Source organism: Pinus tabuliformis, chromosome 7, assembly GCF_031772625.1.
Source record: "Pinus tabuliformis cultivar Carrire ecotype Pingquan chromosome 7, CPIR1, whole genome shotgun sequence".
Taxonomy (NCBI): domain Eukaryota; kingdom Viridiplantae; phylum Streptophyta; class Pinopsida; order Pinales; family Pinaceae; genus Pinus; species Pinus tabuliformis.
The window spans coordinates 79,739,101-79,756,718 of record NC_142293.1 but is presented as its reverse complement, the minus strand read 5'-3'; positions in this window follow the sequence as shown (position 1 = coordinate 79,756,718).

Sequence of the window (17,618 nt, the reverse complement as noted above, 5' to 3'; positions counted from 1 at the left end):
GATTTTCCCAAGGTCACTTCAGAGGTGTCTTTGATTCTCCTGAGGCAACGGTATTCTTGACATTTCTCTCAAACAATGACACCTGTGCAAAAAGTGAAGGAGGTTTTTCTTCCTTGGCATGTTTTGGACAAAAAATCTCTCAGTTTCCCAAAATTCATCTTTGATTGCTCTGAAACATCTTTTGAGTGAAACTTGTCCCGATGTGTGAAACAAGGAATTTTGTCGAAATGAAGCGAAATGAAGGGGATAAGGGGCTTCTAAATTCTTGGGGAAATTTTGGGGAGTAGGGAGGGATGTTAGGAAGTAGGGGAAAGTGGAATCTCAGAGATTGAGTGAGGGGAAGGGGTCCAAAAGGGCAAAACACAGGCCAAACCTAGAAAATTGCCAGGTTGTAGCTAGAAACTAGGGTTTGTGCAAAAATGAGGATTTTGGGGGATCTAAGGGATGGGAAGCATTTGATAGGGTATTTTAAGGATAGGGGAAGGTGTATGAACATCAGGAAACAAGTTTTGTCGATGATTTGACCGTCCAAGAGAAATTGGCTTTCAAAACCCTAGGAGAGGGAAATGACCTTGCCAAGGCACAACTGACGCATGAAAAAGATGTAAAATGACTCATTAGACACTGACATGATAATGAAAACCCTCTGAATGATGATAGGCTCAGCTGAATGATGACATGGACTGACATTTTGGCAAACCCTAGACCTAATGCCTAGTGACCAAATTTTGTTTGAAGACTCACTGAAATGACAAAATTTGACCTTGACACTCTGAGACCACTTTGTAAGAGCATATTTGATCACTGTAGGAAGGCTGGAAAGACTGACACTAACATTGGCTCCAATGGGGATGGTAGCACCTTGGAGGTGCCAAGAACCTCAGACCTCTGGGAGAGCAGACCAGTGCTTTCAACCATTGGGCAATGGAGTCATAAACTCAAGCTGAAATGCATGACTGAAAACTGACACAAACTAACTTAACAAAAGGACTAAAAATTGACTCATAAAGGACTCATGACTCAACTAAAAATTGACTCAATACTTAAACACAACTGACAAACTGAAAGATGCTCAAAAGGGAGCTTATTCATCACAACCTACTCTAACAGTTTCATTCATCACCTGATCAAGTGAAATGAAACAACCAATGCAACCAAGTAAGTATCACGTCTGCTGGTTGAATTCTCCACAAGTGCTCACTTATGAACAACAAAAGAGAACTACTGAAAGGCAACTCCCATGACAACTTAGAAACAGATCCGTTGAATGATATGAATTCTCTATCCGCCTCCAAAAACACTGCATAAGGATCTTGAAGTTCATGCACATTGGGACCTAGCTCATCCAATGGATTACTTCTCTTCTCCTCATACCATGAATGCACACTTTGATCTGAGCCTTGTGACGAGACCTCTGCTGAAAATGAGAAAGAAACTGACTGCCGGATCAAATTCATATCAGCACATGTTTCAAGCTCACATGTGGTCAATGGAGAAAGACTTTGACTGCAAACCTCATCCAAAACATCAGCTATTGGATCATGAAAAACTTGAAAAGACTGTTGCAATCCCATTTCTATTGGTTCCATTGTGACTACATGATTGCCTACATGCTGCTCATCTTGTTCTTGAGAGATTTTACGAGAATTCTGCCTTATAAACTGAAATGCTTCGAAACAAAAGGGTATAGAATCTTCCTGTATCATCAAATCATGTATTTCGGCTGCCACAGCTTCATCTGTAATCTGCCTTTCAATTTCATTTGGTAGCTGCAAATCTGATGCTACAGGCTGCTCAAGAATTTTGTCATCTGTCTCATCCTCAACATTTACACTGATAGATTGCTGATTTGTTATAGGCTGTCCATGTAAAGATTTACTATACAACCTACCCTTCAAAAACTGAAATGATTCGAAACAAAAAGGTAGGGAACCTTCTTGTATCACTTGATCAAATATGTCAACTTCCATGCCTTCATCTGCAACTTGAAAACCAATGGCATTTGGAGGCTGCAAATCTGAATATGAGAAGTCTTGAACAAGGTTTTTATTGCCTTCAAGATGGTCTAGATCAAGACTTGTTGACAGCTGATTCCTAATTTCATGGAAGTTGTCTCTAATGAACTGAAATGAATCAAAACAAAGAGGAAAAGATCCTTCACTTACTTCCCAATTTTCTGCACTTTCCTCATCGATGTCATAGCTCATATGTGATGGCTGAATATTGTATTCGAGCTGCTGAAAATGAACTTCCTCCACCCACAAACTAGCTGCTGATTTGTCTGTAAGATTAGCGTTTGTTTGGAGAACATAATCATCATCATACTGATCATAATGAGGCAAATCATCATCAAACATACACATCATATCAATAGCTCTCTCTTCTTCACAATGATCTATAAAACAATCACTACGACAACTAGGGTAAGAAACAAAATGTTTTGGATCAGCAACTTGTTCTTCTTCAATCACCGCGCCATGAACATCATAATCATTCCTTGATTTGATCTTGTCCATCATCTTTTCCACTGCACTTACCAAAATGTCAAGCTTTACCTCTAGAGATGTTGATTCGGCCAGATCTATGTTTTTCATCTCTTCTTCCTTCATCCTTGCCCTTCGGATCAGCAAATGTGCCTCTACATTCACTGCACTGTTTTGCATCTCGTGAAGTGTTGCAATATCCCTTTCTCTCAACTGAAACTCCATTTCCGGATCAAAGGCACCCGGATAGTGCAAGAGAGCAGATCTAGGAGTAGGCCTTATATCAACTAGGATTGAATAATAAACTTGGTTAAATCTGGCTGAAAATTGTTGTACAGTCTCCCCTGGCAATCTTTTCAGCTGGTTATACTCTTCTACAATCAAGAAGAGGTTCTGCCCGATCATCCACCTATCGAGAAAAACTTTGACGAACTGCTGGAAATCTGAGATGCTCGCATCAGGCAGGGCTTTGAACCAACTCTTCACTTTGGCTTGCAAAGAAAGAGCAAAAAGCCTTATACTAACATCCTCTTCATCAACTTCAAAAAGATCTAGAAAATTCTCAAAATTATGGACATGTTGCTCAGCGTTGACATTCTTACATTCACCATCAAACATCGGCAAGTATAGATCATAGTTTTTGGGGAAAGCATGAAGAACAGAAGGTAAAACAAGAGGTTTATACCGATCTGGAATTTTACAAGGTATAAGGGTATGTACAACAGGTATAGAATTAGTTTTGGTCACTTGAGGTTCATCAACTTGAAGATGGCCATCACAAAATTCAGAAGAAAGGTCTTGATCAAGCTCAAAGGTACGCAAATCTTTGGTATTCACAATATTCAAAGGGAAAGAATCAACTGCAGGCCGAGGATCTCTTCTCAAATACAATATACTTTGCAAAGCCTTCTTGACATTCTTGGGAAAAGAGAAGAAATAATTTATGACAAAGAACAAAATGTCTTGGATGAAATTCCAACTTGAATACTTGATCTGTCCACGTTGTCCTTTCATGTTTCTGCTGGTCAGGATCATCCTCCAGTGGAGTCTTCGGATCTGATCTTGAAAATGATTTAGAGTCGCCAAGTGAATGATTTCAGCCTTTCAAGTGTCTGATCGTTGTCCACAATCAACAATCAGATCTGAACTTGATACGTGTACTGGGGTAAAATGAAAATGAAGTGCTGTATCCACAAGCTCACGGAGATTGACTGAAGCAGCGTTTATCTACTAACGCTGATGTAAAACAAGAGCGTTTTCGAAGGCTACCTGGCGTAACTTCAGGCTCCGTCTAAGACTTATGAAACAAACACATCAATCCACAAACAAGTTTGTTCTCCCCAGTATGGTCGCCAGTATGTTAGCACTTGAAATTTCACCTCAGGCTGAAAAGGCAAATCTCAAAGCTACATCAAACCATTCAGCCTCGTAGCTAGCCCTACGGGGCAGGAGAAGGCTCTCTCCGGTCAATCTCGGTAGATTTTCAATAGGATGAGATGACCAACAATGTAACACTGATATTAGGCTAGTAAACTAGTTATAAAGGTTGGTTTTGGGGTTTTTGGTGGCAAATTGAGGAGCTGCAATTTAGGGTGCGGGGATTGGACACAGCTTTCTGCAGGGGGGTCTTTGGGGCGAGGTAGGAGCCTGTATTGATGTCTTTAGCTGAAGTGGATGATTAAGAAGAAAGATAAGAAGGCTAAAGAGAGCAAACAATGAATTTAAATTCTCTTTAGACAGTAGAAAACATAGAAATTAAACAAATTTAAAAGTAGAGCATGGCAAGCATGAATTCTGACTTTATCACTTCATTTGTTTAATATGCAGCAGTATAGAAAGGAAATGAATCACATAACAAAGCATACAATAACATGAAGAAACACACCATCAACACATGAGTCCACAAGAATCCCAAAGATGACTGCAAAACCCTGGTCTTCCTTAGCCAAAAATTGCAAAGATACAAGTGATAATACAATGATAGCTTCTCCCTCAAGAGTCCAACCATGAAAATGAGAAAGAAAGTACATAATATAGATGATCTAACCTCTTTCCCTGCCTCCATGGGTCGAGCTCACTATCCTAGGAGCTGTTTGAACCACTTCTAAACTAAGCACTAGAAAATAGGCAGTCAAAACAACTTGCCTCTATAAACTTGGAAACCAGTTCATACATTCAATTTTTACCCTTTCATGAGAGAATCTTCTAGAAGAGTTAAACAAGAGTAAAAGTATCCAAAAAGTGTCACAATTACATCCAAGAGGACCACCATCCACCTCAAAAAGTCAAACTGGAGCCAAACTGCGTTTTCTGGGCTGAACTGGTCAAATCTGGCAAAGTTTCCTCAACGGGTCGCGCACTTTGGAGCTCTATTTGGAGGCCTTCCCGGTGTCAGAATTAGGTGCAGGATAGCTCGTTGGAAAGGTCTCTAAGTCTACTTTCCAACCCAACTAGAATTTTGGATTTGGAGGTCATTTGCCCAGTCAAAAGTCAATTCTCCCAAGACTGCTTCTGCAACTCAAAAAAGGGGCAGAAAGTCAAATTTTGCCTGTATTTTGACCTTCTGGAGGCCCAAATCCCCATAAAAACTCAAGTCCATCCATAGGCATGTGTAAATTTGCATGAAAAATCTAGAAATGTTGAGTTTTTGCAAAACGGAGCTACGATGACAAAGGGTCTCACTGGGGGTGAGACCCGTTGAGAAGCCAAAACCTGTAAATTTCCCAAAATTACCAAAATTACCCAAAATTCTCAAAAAAATTTGGGATTTGTGCTGTAGCTGATGCTAGTGAGTGCCATGATCTTTGAGGGATGCCTCAACCAAGATACGGAGTGGATTGGTCTTCTTCCTCCGCCTAAGAGCCTCGGACAACCTCCTTTGGAACATTTTCATCTTGGCTTTGCATACATGCATTCTTGCCCAATAGTGATTCTTCATGTTTCTCAACAGCTTTTTCTCTTGGTTGGCCTTAGCCAACAACCTTTCCAAGTGAGCATTCTCCTGAATGAGCATTGACTCTCGGTCAGCAGGCAATGGATCACCGGGTCTTCTACGGTTCAAGACTCGGTCACTACGAATCCTCCATAGCTCATCAAGTGCTTTCTCATCCTCCAATTGTTTGTTCCGCTGCTCCAGGTAAGTAATAGTCCATTGGGCACCCTCAAGTCTCCTCTGTAAAACATCATTTTCAGCCCTGAGATGCTGAATGATCTCCTTCGCCTCTTGGCTAGGAGAACTGACCTCAAGATCAATCACCGGATCCTCATGAATCATGGGCTCTTTGCCCCTCTGTAGAACCTGTGCTGGTGAAGAAAGCGAGGCCCTTTCCACCTGATGTGGAGATAACACTCGCTGAGCTGAAGATGAAGGTGAGACCCCTTCCACCTGCTGTGGAGATAGTACCCGCCTAGCTGCTGCAAATAAGGCCCTTGGGCCTTTCTGATAAGTGACCAAAGGAGTGGAGCTGACATGTCTAGTCTCAAGAATATCATGCTACTGTGATGGCCTTCCCTCCTCATGAACAACCTCAGGGGGTGAAAGGGATAACCTTGAGAGCGGCAAAACAAAACCCTATCTCTACTTGCATTTTGACATTTTTAAAGCAAATATACATGAACTTCTCATTTCAACTTGATGGCATTAAAACACATTTCCCATGCTCATTTTTCTCTATCAAGCAAAATACTTTGATGATCAGAGGCCTACCTACAACCTTGAAGAGATTTGGGGTCATTTGGTAGCTTACTGGCAAATTTCTGTGGAGAAATCCCCAACGGGTCGCGCACGTTGATTTTTTGAACTGCAGAAGAGCTCTCAACGGGTCGCGCACCACCCAACGGGTCGCGCTTTTGCAGGAGGTTTTTGGAGGCCTTCCCGGTGTCGGAATTGGGCGCAAGATAGCTCGTTGGAAAGGTCGTTGAGTCTACTTTCCAACCCAACTAGAATTTTTCAATTTAGATTTGATTTGACCTGTCAAAAAGCAAATCTCCCAAGACTGGTCAAAAAGTGCCAAATGAGGCTGCCTCAAGGAAGAGTGCTATTGCAGTCAACTTTTGAATGTCTTCCTCAACCCCAAATTGAGCTCATGATAGCTCATTGGAAATATATTTGTGTCTAGTTATCATTTTACCCATCAAAAAATCATTTGGCCAACCAAGCTAGGAGAAAACTTGATTTTCCCAAGGTCACTTCAGAGGTGTCTTTGATTCTCCTGAGGCAACGGTATTCTTGACATTTCTCTCAAACAATGACACCTGTGCAAAAATTGAAGGATTTTTTTCTTCCTTGGCATGTTGTGTACAAAAACCTCTCTCATTTTCCCAAAATTCATCTTTGATTGCTCTGAAACATCTTTTGAGTGAAACTTGTCCCGATGTGTGAAACAAGGAATTTTGTCGAAATGAAGCGAAATGAAGGGGATAAGGGGCTTCTAAATTCTTGGGGAAATTTTGGGGAGTAGGGAGGGATGTTAGGAAGTAGGGGAAAGTGGAATCTCAGAGATTGAGCGAGGGGAAGGGGTCCAAAAGGGCAAAACACAGGCCAAACCTAGAAAATTGCCAGGTTGTAGCTAGAAACTAGGGTTTGTGCAAAAATGAGGATTTTGGGGGATCTAAGGGATGGGAAGCATTTGATAGGGTATTTTAAGGATAGGGGAAGGTGTATGAACATCAGGAAACAAGTTTTGTCGATGATTTGACCGTCCAAGAGAAATTGGCTTTCAAAACCCTAGGAGAGGGAAATGACCTTGCCAAGGCACAACTGACGCATGAACAAGATGTAAAATGACTCATTAGACACTGACATGATAATGAAAACCCTATGAATGATGATAGGCTCAGCTGAATGATGAAATGGACTGACATTTGGGCAAACCCTAGACCTAATGCCTAGTGACCAAATTTTGTTTGAAGACTCACTGAAATGACAAAATTTGACCTTGACACTCTGAGACCACTTTGTAAAAGCATATTTGATCACTGTAGGAAGGCTGGAAAGACTGACACTAACAAGACCCACAATTTCACATTCTAGTTTTTCATTGTGTTTTTCTTTTTCAACAAGTTGGTATGTTAAGGTATCTATGATCATATTCTTTTCTTCTAAATAGATTTTGAGTTTAGAGATTTCTTCATGAAAATTTTCCTCTTCTAAAGCATCCCAAAAATCATCATTGTCATAAGCCATGAGAAGTCTATAATCATCACTATTAGATAAACCATCACTATCCTCTTCTAAACTATCCCAAAAATAATCGTTATCATAAGCGATGAGAAGTCTGTAATATTGACCAGTTTCATCTTCATCACTATTAGATAAACCATCACTATCTTCATGAGTATAGTAACTCCTTATATTCACAACTTGTTTCCTATTCCCTTTCGCATATTCCTTTCCTTTTTCATATTTATCTTTATGAGGACATCTGGCAGCATAATGATCGACTCTACCACAAGCAAATCATTTGAAAGGTAGTTTATCTCTGAACCTTCCAGAACCCCGTTGAAGCTTCTTGACAAAATTTACCTCATCTTCTTCTTCTTAAATATGTCCTGATTGATTGTGTTCTTCATTTTCTTTTCCTTTTTCTGAAGCTTTAAATGTGACTTCTCTCATATCTGATGGAACTCCTTTTCTCATCTCAAAAGAAGTTAGGATTCTGTGAAGTTGTGTCATAGTGATATTCTACAAATCCTCTTTTTCTTCTATGACAGACACTTTTGTTTCAAATTTAATAGACAAGGATCTCAAAATTTTCTCAACTAAGGTAACTTCCTTTATTTCTTCACCCAGATTCTTCATACAATTAACAACCTCATCTATACGTAAGAAGTAACTAGTTATATTCTCATCACTATGCATCTTAAGAGTTTCATACTGAATTCTGAAAGTTTGAAGCTTAGCACATTTTACCTGAGAGTCTCCTTCATAGATTTGAATGACTTTGTACCATATCTCTTTGGCTGATTTGAGCTGCATGACTTTGACAAACTCTGATTGTGACAAACTTCCCAATAAAGTATTGACAACTTTGGCATTGGTTTATATTTATTTTTACCTATCGTGTCTGAAGGGATTGTTGTTGGGAATTTATATCCTCCTTCCAAAATTTCCTCAGACATCTATTCCAAGAGATTGTAGATAGGTTGTGGTTCTTATTTTCCAATAAACAAAGTTGCTCCCATCGAAGATTGGCAGTTTGATGCATCCCATGCTTTCGTGATTATTCATCTTGATGGATCTTCCTTCAAGTGATCAATCTTCTTCTGGATAACCTGGCTCTGATACCAATTGTTGGAAATAATACTAAGGGGGGGGTGAATCAGTATCAAGAATTTTTCTTAGATTTATATACGCTACTTCAGAGAGGGGAACTAGGGTGTACACGCAGCTATCTTTAAGGCAACCAGCGTTTATGCAGTAAACTTATGATTCAGTTAAATCATCATATGTTGATCTTTAATCAATGCATCAGTACTTCATCAACCATTAAATAGTAACCATGTGAAATATAAACATAATAAACCATTACACATAAGAAACACACATGAACAACAAGATTTAAGGTGGAAACCCAATGTGGGTGAAAACCATTGTTGTTGTTGTCTCTATCTTCTTTTAATAATAAGAAAATCTATTTACAATCTTGTACTGGTGTAGACTCGTATCAGTACACAGGCTTCTACCTGCAGAAGGTTAAAACCTTCTCTCATTCTCTAGCTTCTACTAGAAGGGAGCTACAACCCCCTAGCTCTTGTATTAGCCAATATGTTTACTAGTATGTAGGTGCCAGCCTACAGAAAACTCCACTCTTCCACCAGGGACCACGTTTCATGAATTTTTAGACTGGATGCTCCTGGCACATATCAAGGCATATGAAGACCTTGAGTCATCAATAACCCAACAGAAGTTTAGAAACTCAAAATTCATCAACCAACATGTTTATTATGAAACAATCAGATCACTGTCATCAGAACATTGTGCTAAACCCAGAAAACTGTATCAAAATTCAGAACCAACTATAACCTCAAAAATTCATGTGTCAGATAGTATACGTTACTTCAATGAAGGAAACCTGCGTGTATACACTACTTCCTTCAGCCCAACCTGTGTATACCTCTAAAGATTCCGAATCATAAAATCTCTGAATCACAAATTGTACCAACCAGCAATGTACTGAACATCTCCTGTCAACTTACAGAAATTTACACAGGTAGGCAACAGAAAACACTTCTTCTCACTTATACAATCAATAAAATATCAACCTCCTTATGCATTCAGATTTACATTCAGATCTAAGAAGAGTTCATTAACAGAAAACAGTAAAATAGCAAGAGCAATAAATCAACAATATTGATTTAATAGATCAGCCATCTCTAAACATCAAGCCTTTCTTTTGTATATGCTACTTGAAAGAACAGAACCTTTGTGTATACGCTCTTTTGCCGAGATGAACCTGTGTATAGATCTACAAATATTGACTCGGAACTTTGCTGCAATTCTAGACTTCAAACAAACCCAAATCATGATAGATAATGAATAAAACAGACGCAAAACATCAAATCTAGCCTCAACCAATATCAGATCATTCAAGAATAAGTCATTTCAAGTCTCATGATCCTGATCCAATATTGAACTCAAGGTGCACATAAATATTTCAGATCTAGTCCCAAACATAACCCTGCAACATAAAATATACTTCAGATAGAAGTATTCCTTAGAATCTTATTCACTTGCTATTTTGGCCTTATGGTCCTCTCTTCTTTATATAGTTTTTGGCCTTTCTCAATACCATGGACCAAATCCACTTAGGAGCAATACCTTGGATCAAATACCATAGACCGAACACCTTGGACTAAATACCTAGGGTCAATATCATGGTCCAAAGATACCTTGGACCAAAACCATCGTTTTCAACATGTACGTGCTTTGCCTTCTGTGGGAGTGCGTGTTTATGTTATACGCTATTTCTATTCTGAGTACCTGCGTGTATACTTTTCTTGGACTAAGTGAACTTGTGTGTATCTCTTAAACTACTCTTACATCATCTTCTTCCTTCTACTTCTTTATTCTAATCAAAAGACCTTAATTCCATCTTCCTGATCCTCTGTACCACTGCCCTATTGCCTCTAAATATTCTTGTTAGCCTCTTATCAAAACTGAGTTGACCTGTAGAGTTTCCATCAAGGACAATACTTGTATCATAATACTAACAATCTCCCCCTTTCGACTTGATGGCAACCATGATGGTGTTGATTACTACAAGCTGCAAAGACTATTAGAGATACCATACAACACCAAAATACCAAAATACTCTCCCCCTTTGACATCAAGGGCAAAGGGCGGACCACTCTAATCTCCTCCTTTGCATGATGCTATTCATACCCCCCCTGAGTACATGTCGAGTCTGCAGAGAGATGATTCAATATAATAAAATGACACTATAACTCAACAAAGTGAGTATGAACTCCCTATGACCACGAACTCATACATATATCAATCACCCAACCAAGTGGGGATACACCATATTTGACTCATCTGCCCAACCAAGTGGGGATATACCAAAGTTTATACATGACAGAAATACAACAATTATTACATCGTCCATCCTTAGGATATTGGGGAAATAAATTACATCATATGACCAATAAAACTCATTGAAATATAAACCATCACAGAAGAAGTTATATCACATTAACGACTGATGCAACTAAGAAATCGCAGAGTTCAGCAACCATAATGCCAACAATGTGGAATGTGAATGCTCCCCCTGAACTTGTGCGACCACTATTTTTCTTTTTGTTAGAAAAACATATACGCGCTTTCAGCCAAGGAAAACTGCGTATACCTTGGCATATACTTCATGAAACTAGCATGTAGTAAACTTCCTCTGAAAAATTTGATTTAACAGTAGGATGGTGTAGCAACAACTCCCAGCTTTTGTCTGAGATATTCAAATGTTTCTCTGGGCAGTAGTTTAGTGAATATATCAGCAACCTTTTCTTTGGAGGGGACATACTCCAATTTGACCTTTTGCTTGAGCACTTGTTCTCGTAGAAAATGGTACTTGATGGGTATGTGCTTGGTCTTGGAGTGCATGACTGGATTCTTTGAAATACTGATGGCACTTGTATTATCACAGAGAATGGAGATGGTTGGAGGACAGGTGATCTAAATGTGTTGCAAAGTTTGCATCATCCAAAGTAGTTATGTGCAGCAAGATGCAGAAGCCACATATTCTTCTTCAACTGTAGATAAAGCAATTTAACTTTGTTTCTTGTTGAACCAAGACACTAACCTGGAACCCATATAGAATGCACCACCACTAGTGCTTTTTCTATCATCAACACTTCATGCCCAATCTTCGTCTAAATATGCATGAAGAGTAAGATCTGCATATCTAGGATACCATAGTCCAAAGTCCTGAGTTCCTTGCAGATATTTGAAAATTATTTTGACTGCTTGAAGGTGTGATTCCTTTGGATTTGCTTGGAATATTCCAACTATTCCTACCGCATGCGTGATGTCAGGTCGGGTACCTGTTAGATAAAGCAGACTGCCAATCATGGATCTGTAAGTTGGTTGATGTACTGCTACTGATTCATCATTTGAGCTAAGATTGCATCCTGGACAGAGGCTTTTCTTCTACCATTATATCTTCTTCTGGTGCTTCATTGGTTTCTTCTTCAATATAATTTTGATTTGATGTGGGAAAGTAATCCCCATCTTCCCCATTGCCATAATCTTTTGTTGATTTTATATGTTTTGGATTTTTGCATGCTTCATCAACTACAACATCAATGCTTTCAACAATTTTCCCAAGTCTTTTATTATAACATTTATATCCTTTACTTCTGGAAGAATAACTAATAAAATCCCTTCATCTACTCTAGGTTCAAACTTACCAAGTTTTTCATCAATGTTTTTGATAAAACATTTGCTTCCAAAAACTTTAAATTATTTTACAGTAGGAGTCTTACCATACCAAAGTTCATGTGAAGTTTGAGTGTTATTTACTCGAACATTTGCTTTGTTGAGAATAGTCACGGCATCGAATGCAGCTTCACCCCAAAAGGTTGCAGGAGTTCCAGATTCATCTAGCATGGCTCAAGCCATTCGTTGAACTGTTATGTTGATCCTTTCTACTACACCATTTTGCTGAGGTGTTCTTGCAGTGGAGAATTCCCTTTTTATTCCATGTTGTTCACAAAAGTTAAAGAATTCATCCGATATAAATTCCTCTCCTCGATCAGATCTGAGGCATTTGATTTTTCGCTTTGATTCTTTTTCAACCAAAGCTTCGAAGGCTTGGAACTTTTCAAATACTTCATCTTTATGCTTTAGAAGACCTATCCAGCACATTCTGGAAAAATTATCAATGAAAAAAATAAAGTATTCTTCTCCACGACGTGACGTTTTCCTTGTTGGTCCACATAAATCAGTATGGATAAGTTCAAGAGGCTTACTAGCTGACCCTTCTTTTTCCATGAAGTGAACTCTGGTTTGCTTACCAATTTGACATGGTTTGCATATTATATTTTCTGGGATGCTGATATCTGGAAGGTCACGAACAACCTTGAGTTTGCATGCTTTTCTTATTTGAGAAAAGCTTAGATGTCCCAATCTTCTATGCCACAGCCAGTTTTCATCATTTTTTCTTAAATAGCACCATTGTTGTCCTCCTTTGAGTATGTATAAGTTGTTTGGAGTTCTTGTACCTTTGATCACGGTCTCTCCTCTATCAATCTCACGAAAAACACATCCGTTTGATCGAAACACCACTTCATTTCCTTGATCACACATTTGACTGACACTCAACAGGTTATGCTTTAAACCATCTACATACATAACATTTCCAGCTTTAACCTTTTCTTTCAAGAAAACAAAACCTTTACCTTTTATGACAACTAGAGTGTCATTTCCAAATGAGACATTCTTTTCCTTTTCTAAGGCATTATATGAGTGAAGTTTCTCTTTAACACCTGTCATATGTTTGGAGCATCCACTGTTGATGTACCAGTAATTTTCTTGTCCTTTTGCATACAAGGCTATACCACATCTTTCTGTTTGAGATTCTTTCCTTCTCCATATCCTGGGATTTAATGGCATTTTCTCCTTTTGAGGTGTTCGCCAAAATTTTCTCCTGCATTCAAGTTCTTCATGACCAAAGTTGTTACAAATTGAGCATTCTATTTCATTTTCAAGAGGAGAAAAGTTATTATAGGAACTTCTCTTGATCCCTATTACATTCCTTTGATTTCGTGCTTCTCTAGTCGTGATGGTTTTGTAAGCAACGCATTGAGCAACTTTGTGCCCAAAATTATGACATGAAAAACATTCCCCATTAAAGAAGTTTCTACGACTATGAATTGATTTTAGTTTCTATTGATATTCATCTTTGGACAAAATTGAGTATGACTTGCCTAAGGTAGGTTTTGGCTTCCATTGATATTCATCCTTGGAGCAAATTGAGTATGATTTACCTGGTGATCAGCTTTATGCCTTTGCTAATGATTTTCATATTGTTCACTGGTCATTGCTGCATCAAGATAGCTTTTGGTGGAGGTTGACAGCTTTGGTGATTGAGATGCTTCTTCAGTATATCCAAGACCTATCTTTATTAGAGGAGAATGATGAACTTTTATAATTTCATTTAAATTTTCTAATCCTTTAGCAAATCTAAGATGAGAGATTTTTTTTTCTCAAGATCTTTTCTTAGACCCACAATTTCACATTCTAGTATTTCATTGTATTTTTCCTTTTCAGCAAGTTGGTATGTCAAGGTATCTGTGATCATATTCTTTTCTTCTAAACAAATTTTTAGTTTAGAGATTTCTTCATGAAATTTTTCCTCTTCTAAAGCATCCCAAAAAATCATCATTGTCATAAGCCATGAAAATTCTATAATCATCACTATTAGATAAACCATCACTATCATCTTCTACACTATCCCAAAAATAATCGCTATCATAAGCCATGTGAAGTTTGTAATCTTGACCAGTTTCATCTTCATCACTATTAGATAAACCATCGCTATCTTCATGAGTATAGTAACTCCTTCTATTCACTATTTGTTTCCTATTCCCTTTTGCATATTCCTTTCCTTTTTCATATTTATCTTTATGAGGACATCTGGGAGCATAATGACCGACTCTACCACAAGCAAAGCATTTGAAAGGTAGCTTACCTCTAAACCTTACAGAACCCCGTTGAAGCTTCTTGACAAAATTTACCTCATCTTCTTCTTCTTAAATGTGTCCTAATTCATTGTGTTCTTCCTTTTCTTTTCCTTTTGCTAGATCTTTAAATGTGGCTTCTCTCATATCTGATGGACCTCCTTTTCTCATATCAAAAGCAGTTAGGATTCCGTGAAGCTATGTCATAGTGATATTCTGCAGATCCTCTTTTTCTTCTATGGCAGACACTTTCGATTCAAATTTAGCAGACAAGGATCTCAAAATTTTCTCTACTAAGGTAACTTCCTTTATTTCTTCACCCAGATTCTTCATACAATTAACAACATCATCTATATGTAAGAAGTAACTAGCTATATTCTCATTGTTAGGCCCCTATACTACTAGTGTAACCCATTATTGTTATTAGCACAACCCACTTATTATATTGATGTACCCATGTAGTTCCCATATTGTTACTAATGTGCCCCATAGAAGCCCACTATTGTTATTATTGTGCCCTTACATTATTATTTTTATGTCGGCTCTGGTTATGTTATGACCCTTAGACTCCTATATATAGAAAGGAGGTATTTTCATTTGTATCATCCAAGAATTGTTCATTTATGTAATGTAAAGGAGGTTGCCCCCTCGAAGAGGCTGAATTCTAAGGCGTTGATCTATCTTTTCTATCTTTTCTTGAGCTGGTTTCATAACATTTGGTATCAGAGATTTGGATTCTAGGGTTTCACTGCTCCAAACAGGTCATCGTGGCATTTTTGTTATAACATTTTTTTTGTGACGTTTCAGAAGTCGCAAAAAAAACCCATTTGAGAAGAAATCGCGCTGAACCTTGGGTCTGAATTTCAGAGATTGTCGCGCGATATTTGTGGAGATATGATCTAAGGAAGTTGGTCTTTTTGCAGACTCCTGAATTGCATTCAAAACAAGTGACCTGGGAAAAATAGTCATAACTTTCTCTCTGAGCATTGGATTGAAATTTCGTAAGAAGGTACAGAAATAGGACGGACTGTAGTTTCTTGTATGCATTTTTCAAATCCATAGGTCGAATAATTGACACGTGGCACTTCATACAAGTTTGATCTTCTGGAAAGGTCTATAATCAGGTCATCTCGGGAGATTGTGCATAACTCTTTTTTGGGGAATCAAATTTAGATCAAACTTGTGGCATTGGAAAGAGGACACAGAGAGCTACTACAGGTAGCAATTTCAGAACTTAAATATTTGCAAGTACAGAGTTACAGTGGTTTCAAGTTCGAGGTCCTAAAATCAAGAAAAAGCAAGATGAGGAAGTTTGATGGCAAGGATCCGGTAAATTGGATACTTCAGATGGAGCAATATTTTGATCTACATGGTGTACCAATGTTACAAAAGGTATGTATTGCATCTTCACATTTAGAACCGGATCAATTTTTATGGTATAAAGGGCTTTGTTCTCGTAAAAAGCTTGTTACGTGGTCAATTCTCACGGAGGAAATGATAGCACATTATGAGGATACAAAGAGCAACACCACAACAATTGGAAAGAGTAAAAGGGCTTTGTGACATATTTGAAAGTAAAATTATGGCAACAAGGAAGTCTACCCCTCACAACTATAAAGATGGACGTGTTGTTCCTCCTAGCCTTCCACAACCTACAAGGGTTACACCACAACAATTGGAAGAAAAAAGAGAAAAAGGGCTTTGTTACAATTGTGATAGCAAATGCACTAAAGGTCATAAGTGTGCTGAGAAGAAATTATTTTACATAGAGTATGAAGAGGAGGAAGAAAAGGATCAAGAAACATCAAAAGAAGAGGATATATGCCAGGACTCGACCCTAGAGAAAGAAGAAATGAATCAGAACATATCTTGTAAACTATTGGCAAGAATGACGACTCCTCAAACTCTCAAGATAGAAGGAAATATCAAGAAGAAAAAGGTGCAAGAAGAAAGATCACATCAAGAAAGAAGAAATGAATCCAACCATATCTTGTAATTCACTGGTCGGAATTACCACTCCTCAAACTAGCGAGACATAAGGACATATGAAGAAGAAAAATGTTCAAGAAGTGAAAGATCACATCGAGCGTCAAGAAATGAATCCGACCATATCTTGTAAAGGATTGGAAGAAATTACCACTCCTCAAAATCTGAAGATAGAAGGACATATCAAGAAGAAAAAGGTTCAAGCAGTGAAAGATCACATCGAGCATCAACAACAAGTTCTCCAACTTTTAAAGGATAGCGCCACTTCGGTGCAAAATCAAATGAAACAATAGGTAGATCAACATCATAGTGAAAAATGTTTTGATGTAGGCGATTGGGTATTTTTATTGCTACATCTAAAGCAAGCTATTTATGAGAAGGAAAAGTTGGCAATACTACATGCACTTAAAAAATGGCGACCTTACCGAATGGGAAGACTCTTCAAGGATGAGGATGTGGAAGCATTGTTTTGTGCTATTTCTATTATCCAACCAGATTGGATAAACGAAGCAAGAGATGAATGGAAGAAGGACAAAGAAGTATGGCCACTTATTCAAAACTTACAAAAGATCCCAATTCAAACAATATTGCCAGATATTGAAAAGGAAGGAAAAATCATATTGGAACCTGGATCAGTCACAGAAACAAGAACCCGACAACTATGAAATCGATCAATTTCAGAGTATCTCATCAAGTGGAAGAACTTACCCGCTGAAGATTCCACATGGGAGGACAAGAATTTTATACAGAAAGCATCAAGAACTACTCAAGCATTGAGGACAACGCTTTTTGAAGGAGAGGGGCATGTTAGGCCCCTATACTACTAGTGTAACCCATTATTGTTATTAGTACAACCCACTTATTATATTGATGTACCCATGTAGTGCCCATATTGTTACTAATATGCCCCATAGAAGCCCAGTATTGTTATTATTGTGCCCTTACATTATTATTGTTATGTCGGCTCTGGTTATG